This window comes from Rhinolophus hipposideros (genome assembly GCF_964194185.1).
Source record: "Rhinolophus hipposideros genome assembly, chromosome: 13".
Classification (NCBI taxonomy): Eukaryota; Metazoa; Chordata; class Mammalia; order Chiroptera; family Rhinolophidae; genus Rhinolophus; species Rhinolophus hipposideros.
In genome coordinates this window covers 42,748,438-42,756,194 of record NC_138059.1, presented here as the reverse complement: position 1 = coordinate 42,756,194, position 7,757 = coordinate 42,748,438, and positions in this window count along the sequence as shown.

The window sequence follows — 7,757 nt, the reverse complement described above, 5'->3', positions numbered from 1 at the left end:
GCGTCCCCAAAACTGTCTCTGATTAGTTCATTCACATAGTCTTTTCTTTAGATTCCATATATAAGTGAGATCATATGGTACTTGTCTTTCTCTTTCTGACTTATTTCACTTAACATAATGTTCTCTAGATCCATCCATGTTGCTGCAAATGATAAGATTTCTTTCTTCTTCATGGCTGCGTAATACTCCATTGTATAAATGTACCACAGCTTCTTAATCCAGTCATCTACCGATGGGCATTTTGGTTGTTTCCATATCTTGGCTATTGTGTAAAGTGCTGCAATAAACATAGGAGTGCATACAGATTTTTGAATTGGAGTTTTGGATTTCTCCGGGTAGATGCCTAGGAGTGGAATTACTGGATCATAGGGTAGTTCCATTTTCAGATTCCTGAGATACCTCCATACTGTTTTCCATAGTGGCTGCACTAATCTGCAGTCCCACCAACAGTGCACTAGCGTTCCCTTTTCTAAAAACATACAATGGAGGAAAGACAGCCTCTTCAATAAATGGTGCTGGCAGAATTGGATAGTTACGTGCAAAAGAATGAAACTGGACTGCTATCTGTCACCATGTACCAAAATTAATTCAAAATGGATCAAAGACTTAAGCATAAGACCTGACACAATAAACTGCATTGAAGAAAACATAGGTACTAAACTTATGGACCTTGGGTTCAAAGAGCATTTTATGAATTTGACTCCAAAGGCAATGGAAGTAAAAACTAAAATAAATGAATGGGATTATATGAAAATGAAGAGCTTCTGCACAGCAAAAGAAACTATTGACAAAATAATGAGGCAACCAACTGAATGGGAGAAGATTTTTGCAAACAGTTCCTCTGATAAGCGGCTAATATCCAAAATATACAAGGAACTCATGAAACTCAACAACAAAAAAACAAACAACCCAATTGAAAAATGGACAGAGGACCTGAAGAGACATTTCTCCAAAGAGGATATACAAATGGCAAATAGACATATGAAAAAATGCTCAACATCGCTAATCATCAGAGAAATGCAAATGAAAACCACAATGAGATATCACCTCACCCCAGTCAGAATGGCTTTCATCAATAAGACAAATAGTAACAAGTGTTGGAGAGGCTGTGGAGAAAAAGGAACCCTCATACACTGTTGGTGGGAATGCAGACTGTTGCAGCCGTTATGGAAGGCAGTGTGGAGGTTACTCAAGAATTTACGAATAGAATTACCATATGACCCAGCAATCGCTCTCCTGGGTATCTACCCAAAAAATGTGAAAGCATTTCTCTATAGAGACACGTGTACTCCAATGTTCATTGCAGCTTTGTTTACGTGGCCAAGACATGGAAACAACCAAAATGTCCTTCAATAGATGAATGGATAAAGAAGTTGTGGTATATATACACAATGGAATACTATTCGGCGTTAAGGAAAGATGATATAGGAGCATTTGTGACAACATGGATGGATCTTGAGAATATAATGCTAAGTGAAATAAGCCAGACAGAAAAAGCAGAGAACCTTATGATTTCACTGATATGTGGTATATAAACCAAAAAGAACAAGACAAACAAATGAGAAAGAAAAACTCATAGACACAGACAATAATTTAGTGGTTACCAGAGGGTAAGGGGGTGGGGGGTGGGTGATGAGGGTAAAGGGGATCAAATATATGGTGATGGATGGAGAGCTGACTTTGGTGGTGACTTTGGTGGTGACTTTGGTGGTGAACACACAATGGGATTTATAGACGATGTAATACAGAATTGTACACCTGCATTCTATGTAAATTTACTAACAATTGTCACCCCAATAAATTTAATTAAAAAAAATTCTCAGTTAAAAAAAAAAAAAAAACAAAAAAAAACTGCTTTCACTGCATCCCAAAAATTTAGGTCCGATATATTTCCATTCTCATTTGTTTCCATGTATATTTTGATCTCTCCTATAATTTCTTCTTTGATCTGGTCGATCTTTAAAAGTATGTTGTTTAATCCCATATATTTGTGTTTTTTCTCGCTTTCTTTTAGCAGTTGACATCCAATTTCAAAGCCTTGTGATCAGAGAACATGCTTCATATGATTTCAATCTTTCTAAATTTACTGAGGATTGTTTTATGTCCCAATATATAGTCTATCCTTGAGAATGTTCCATATACACTAGAAAAAAAAATGTGTAGTCTGATGTTTTAAGACAAAGTGCTCTATAAATGTCATTTATGTCTATTTCATCTAGTGTGTCATTTATGGCTGCTAGTTCACTATTTATTTTCTGTTTGGGTGATCTCCCCATAGCTGTCAATGATGTATTTAGGTCCCATAGTGTAATTGTGTTTTCGTCAATTTCTCCCTTTAGTTCTGTTAGCAGCTGCTTTGTATATTTTGGTGCTCCTGATTGGGGGCATAAATATTGATGACTGTTATATCTTCTTGTTGTATAGTCCCCTTTAACATTATGAAATGTCCACCTTTGTCTCTTGTTATTTTTTTCACCCTAAAGCCTATTTCATCTGATATCATTATGGCTACACTTGATTTTCTACTCCATTTGCTTGGAGTGTTAATTTCCATCCTTTCACTTTGTGCCTATTTTTGTCCTTGTAGCTGAGATGTGTCTCTTGGAGACAGCATATGGTTTGGTTTAGTTTTTTGATCGAATGTGCTACTCTGTGCCTTTTTATTGGTGAGTTCAGTCCATTTACATTTAGGGTGGTTATTGATATGTGAGGATTGCCTATCATTCTATCTTTAGTTTTCTGGTAAGACTGTGTCTCAATTTTGTTTTTTGCCTTTTTGTTGTTGTCTACTATTTCTGTGTGGTGGTATTCTATGATTTCTCCCTCTGTTTCTTCTTTTATTACAGTATTTATTTTAGTTCATGAATTTTTGAGTGTTTACCATCAAATTTATGTAAAAGAAATTTACATATTTAGAATATTCCATTTTCTTTAGCATGCTTACTTTCTCCATTTCCATGTTCCAGTTCAGGCCTTTACTTTCTTCTTTTTTATGTTTTGGTTACCACATATTGTCCCTGTTGATGGTGTTTGAATAGGCTCCTTTAGTATTTTTTGTAGTGCTGGTCGTGGATTAGAAAATTCCCTCAGCATCTGTATGTTGAAAGGTCTTTATTCTTCCTTTACATCTAAAAATATATCTTTGCTGGCTATGTTATTCTTGGCTCATAATTTCTCTCTTTCAAAAGTGGAACATTTGGTTCCACTCCCTCCTGGCTTGTAGAGTTTCTCTTGAATAATTTGATGATTGTTAATTGGCTTTCCTTTGTAGGTTGTCGTCCTCTTTTGCCTGGATGCCTTGAGGATTCTTTCTATAAATTAATTAATTAATTTATTTATTTATTTATTAGTTTCAGGTGTACAAGACAAGGTAACACTTAGACGTTCATTATTTATATCCCTCACACTGTGGGCCCCTCTTTCCCCATCCACTATCTCTCCGAACTCGCACCGAGCCATCACATTATATATATATAAAATTAAATCAGAAACAATTTGGGGGACAAAGAGGAGAAACTGAGAGTTGTTAGATGGGCGGAGGGGTAGGGATAAGGGGGAATGTGAAGGGATTAGGAAAAAGTTGGTAACCACAAGAGGATTCTTTCTCTGTCGTTGATTTTTGACAGCTTCAATACAATGTGCCTTGGAGAAGGCCTTTTGGGGTTGAGGTAATTAGGTATTCCATTTGCTTCTTTGATTCGAAGATCCAGTTCTTTCCACAAGTTTGGGAAGTTCTGATCAACTATTTGTTTGGGAATACTCTCTGTTCCCCTTTCTCTTTCTTCTCCTGCTGGAATGTCCATTATTCTTATCTTTTGTTATCTTTTTGATGGAGTCAGAAGTTCTGGTAGAGTTCTTTCATTTCTTTTCAGTCTCAAGTCTCTTTCTTCTTCCATCCATGTCATTTCCAGGTTTCTATCTTCGATGTCACCGATTCTTTCCTCCATCTGGTCAACTCTACTACCTAAGCTGACTATTTCATTCTTAATTTCTTCTTTGGGTTCTTAATCTCCAGAAATTCTATTCTGTTCGTTTTTAAAATTTCAATCTCTTCGGTAAAATACTCACATTGTTATTTGATTCTGTTTCTGATTTCATTAAACTGCCTGTCTGTATTTTCTTGCGTGTCGTTGAGTTTTTTCAGAGCTGCATTTTTTAATTCTCTGTCATTTAAGTCACATATTTCCAAGTCTTTAAGTTCATTTTACAGAGACTTTTCATTTTCTTTCTGAGCTGTCTTGTTGCCTTGGTCATTCATGTCAATAAATGTTTTATTATATCTCTTCCTGGACATCTACAGGAGTGGGTTCTGCAACAAGTTGATAGGAGGAGGTCTTTCTTTTTTTTCCAGTATGTGTTTGTTGAATGTTTTATTTTCTCTCCGACTGCATCCTTTTTTTCTCTCTCACACTGTAGTGTTATGTTTTCTCTGCACTATTCCAGCTTCTCACACAAGGAGGGAATTCCCTAGGAAGGTGGGCTTTTCCTCTGTTAACAGTTCCCCTGGGTTAGGACTCCGCATCCGTGTGGTGATTCAGAGAGCTTCTGAAGTTCCATAGCTCTTCCTGCACCACATTCAGAGCATGTGTATTTCAGCAATTCTATTTACTCTTGCAGGGATCTTCCCAGATAGATGGGGACAGGAGTGGTGTGGGTTGTGAGAAGTGGCCCAGAGCAAAGGCAGTGACCACCACCACAGCCAGTCCTGCTTCCAGAGCTTCCTCTCCTTTGCTGGAATTATTTGGGCTGCCAATATGTGTCTGTCGACCACAGTTCTGAGAACTGCAAATATTCTGTTCTTTTGGTCTGCCATTGTTACTGTTCCGCTTCTAACACTGGCAGGTGGGAGCGGGGCGAGCTTTGGGAGGGTAGAGAGGGGGTGGCTAGTCTCAGTAAGAGAATGGTAAGGCTTCCATTCTCTGCAACAGTGAGGGCTTAAACCACCATTTTCAGCCTTCTTTCCTCAGTCTTTGCTCTGAAGTCTCTGCCGTGAGCATTGGTTTTAGCCATATTGTACGCTGTCCGCTCAGCCTTGTGGGGTATAAGCAAAGCCCTAGCAGTCTGAGTTCTTTCCTCTCTCACAGCTGCGGTATTTCTGGAATGCATCTAGCTTGGGGCACCAAGGTAGATCTGTGTCCTGCACCCACTTGTCTCCATTTTGCACTTCCTGTTTCCTACCAGCCCTGCTTGCATAATTTGCCCATCTTTATATGATTTCAATAGTGTGCCTCTTAGTCTTGTCTCTATGCTGTGTAGGGAGTCCTTTGTGGAGTTATAGTTGTTCAATTTGTTGTAAATTGTAGGGGAGATTTCAAGAGGCTCATCTCATCCCACCATTTTTATGATCTCATCCATCTGTATGCACATTTTAAGAGATGTTATCTTAAAATGTATATCTATATACATGGTGTGAGTGTGTGTGTGTATGGATATATATATATATATATATATATATATATATATAGTGACTATATATATGACTATATATATATGTGTATATATATATATATATATATATATATATATATATATATATAGTCAGATGGATAGATTTGTTGGGTTGATAGATGCAAGGGAGTTTGGTGTACGGTGAAGAGATTAAGAAGTACAAATTAATAGTTACCAAATAGTCATGGGAATGTAAAGTAAAGAATAGGCAATATAGTCAGTGATATGGTAATAACTATGTATAGTGCCAGGTGGGGACTAGACTAGTATTGAATCACTTCTTAAATTATATAAATGTCTAACCCCTATGCTGTATAGCTAAAATCAATATAAAAAATATATGAATGTCAACTGTAACTGCAAAATTTAAAAATTGGGGTGGGAGGAAAGGTGAAGGGAATTAAGAGGTCCAAATTACCAGGTATCAAACAAACAAGTTTTGGAGCTATAAAGTACAGCATAGTGAATATAGTCAGTAATATTGTGATAGGTGTGATACGGTGTCAGATGGTTGCTGGATTTGTCATGATGATCACTTCTTTAGGTATATAAAAGTTGAGTAACTATGGTGTACTCCTGATACTGATATTGTACGTTAGTTATGCGAGGTCTGACAATTAAGTTAGTCAACTTGTTGCAAGGATGTTGCTAACCTTTTTAATATCAGAGGGGTTATTATGAATTTGTACAAACTTGACAAACAGATAACAAAGTTATCTACTTGGAAGTGCTGAAAAGGCTGCGTGAAAAAGTTAGACGACATGAACTTTTCACGAAGAATTTTGGGTCTTGCATCATGACAATAGACCAGCTCATACAGCATTGTCTGTGAGGAAATTTTTAGCTCATTAACAAATAACTGTGTTGGAACACCCTCCCTATTCACCTGATCTGGCCCCCAATGATTTCTTTCTTTTCCCTAAAAGAAAGAAAATATTGGGGGGAAAAAGACATTTTTATGACATTCAGGACATCAAGTGTAATATGATAAGAGCTTTGATGACCATTTCAGAAAAAAAGTTTCAAAATTGCTTTCAAGGATAGACTAAGCACTGGCATTGGTGCATAGCTTCCCAAGGGGAGTACTTCCAAGGTGACTATTGTGTGATATTCAACAATGAGGTATGTAGTACTTTTTTAGGACTAGTTCTCAAACTTAATTGTCAGACCTTGTGCTTGTATATTTTTTTTTTCAAAAATGGGCACAGGATCTGAATAAACAACTTTCCAAAGAAGATATACAAATGTCCTGTAAGCACATGAAAAAAAATACTAAGCCTCATTAGCCAGTAAATTAAAACCCAATGAGACACCACTTCACCACCACTAGGATGACTGTAATTAAAATGAGAGAGAGGGGGGGGGAGAGCAGAAATACTGGAGAGGCTATGGAGAAATTGGAAATCTCATGCCTCATTGGTGGTAATGTAAAATACTGCAGCCACTTTGGAAAACAGTCTGAAAAGTTTCTTTAAAGGTTGAACATAGTTATCATATCATCCAGCAATTCCACTCCTAGGTATATACCCAAAAGAAACAAAACTATGTCTACACAAAAACTATGTCTACACAAAAACTGTACATGACTATTCATAACATTCTTATTCATAATAGCCAAAAAGTGGAAACAACCCAAATGGCCATGAGCCAATAAATGGATGAATAAAATGTAGTATATCCCTATAGTAGAATATTATTCAATAATATATAAAACTGAAAACAACAAAGGAACAAGACAAACATATGAAGAAACAAAAACTCATAGACACAGACAATAGTTTAGTGGTTACCAGATGGTAATGGGGGGTTGGTAGATGTGGGTAAAGGGGGGTCAAATATATGGTGATGGAAGGAGAACTGACTCTGGGTGGTTTACACACAACATGATGTATAGATGATATATTACAGAATTGCACACTTGAAACCTATGTGACTTTACTAACAATTGTCACCCCAACAAACTTTAATTAAAAGAAAGAAGAAAGAAAGAAGGAAGGAGAGAGAGAGAGAGGGAGAGGGAGAGGGAGAGGGAGAGGGAGAGACAGAGAGAGAGAGAGAGAGAGAGAGAGAGAGAGAGAGAGAGAGAGAGAGAGAGAGAGAGAGAGAGAGAAAGAAAGAAAGAAAGAAAGAAAGAAGGAAAGAAGGAAAGAAGGAAAGAAGGAAAGAAGGAAAGAAGGAAAGAAGGAAAGAAGGAAAGAAGGAAAGAAGGAAAGAAGGAAAGAAGGAAAGAAGGAAAGAAGGAAAGAAAGAAGGAAATGCTGGAAATGCTGGAAATGCCCATTTATATGAAATATTCAGAATTGGCAAGT